The sequence below is a fragment of the Oryx dammah genome, unplaced genomic scaffold (genome assembly GCF_014754425.2).
Source record: "Oryx dammah isolate SB20612 unplaced genomic scaffold, SCBI_Odam_1.1 HiC_scaffold_2, whole genome shotgun sequence".
NCBI classification, from domain to species: Eukaryota; Metazoa; Chordata; class Mammalia; order Artiodactyla; family Bovidae; genus Oryx; species Oryx dammah.
The window spans coordinates 184684275-184685519 of record NW_024070186.1 but is presented as its reverse complement, the minus strand read 5'-3'; the positions used below and the strand labels follow the sequence as shown (position 1 = coordinate 184685519).

The following is a 1245-nucleotide window of genomic DNA, read 5'->3' as shown; positions in this document are numbered from 1 at the left end:
GCCACCGCCACCGCCACCGCCACCGCCACCGCCACCGCCACCGCCACGGCTGCAATGGATGTGTCCCTCATGATCCGGCGCAGCAAGACCACCATCTTCACTGAGGCCATGGAGTCGAGCACCGTGTTTGAGCTGAAGTGCGTCATCCAGGGTATCCTCAAGCGTCCACGGATGAGCAGCAGCTGTACAAGGATGACCACCTTCTGGATGACAGCAAGACATTGGGCAAGTGTGGTTTCACCAGCCAAATGGCACTGCCTCACGCCCCAGTGACTGTGGGGCTAGCCTTCAGGGAAGATGAGGCATTTGAAGACTGTGTGCATAGAGCCCTTCTCCAGCCCACCCGAGCTGCCAGATGTAATGAAGCCACAGGACTCAGGAAGCAGAGCCAATGGACAAGCTGTGCAGTAAGACCCCCACCTCAACTGCCCCACTCTCCCACTAAAAGAGATTTGGGTGTCTTTTAAAATTCTCCTGGGTTGGGACACATAGTTTCTCACGGCAGAAGCCCTTTGCCTGGTGAAGTAATAGAGCTCTCCTTATCTATTTCACCCAAAACTGAGATTCTCTTTGGCACTGGTATACAAGGAAGCTGAACTTTTGGTAACAATGGTAGTTGCTGGAAATTCGCCCTGCAGAATGTGTCAAGAACCTACCATCTAGGGCTTCCCTGGTGGTCTAGTGGTTAAGAATGCAGGCGACAAGGGTTGCATCTCTGGTCCAGGAAGATCCCACGTGCCTTGTGGCAACTAAGCCCGTGTGCCACAGCTACTTAAGTCTGCACGCCTAGAGTTCACGTTCTGTAAGAGAAGCCGCTGAAATGAGAAGCCCAGGCAATGCAATGAAGAGCAGCCCCTGCTTGCAGCAACTAGAGAAAGCCCGAGTGCGGCAATGAAGACCCAGTACAGACAAAACATAAATTAAAGAAACAGAAAACAAACGTATCACTAGAGTGTCAAGAAAAGTCATTCATGGAGAAGAATCTCAATGGAGGCATTCTGAGACAAAGCCATCCAAGGTGGAGAGAATCTGGGGGGTGCTAGTGGTGTTGGCCCCTGTCACGGCAGGACTGGGCCTCTGGAGGAGCTACATGAGTTGGAACCGTGGTGCTGGAAAAGCCATCTGCACTGCAAGAGCTGAGCACTAAGGAACCCATGCACACTGCAGGAGCCCGCTACAAGAGCACAGTAGAATTGTTATCACCAAAACAGGAGTTTCCTTGGTTCTTATCCCCCAAAGGAAAGA

General features: G+C 52.2%; 1 pseudogene; it reads left to right on the top strand.

Moving 5' to 3' along the window:
• Positions 1-54: 54 nt before the first annotated feature.
• On the top strand, positions 55-411 carry LOC120877944 (annotated as a pseudogene).
• Positions 412-1245: the final 834 nt, after the last annotated feature.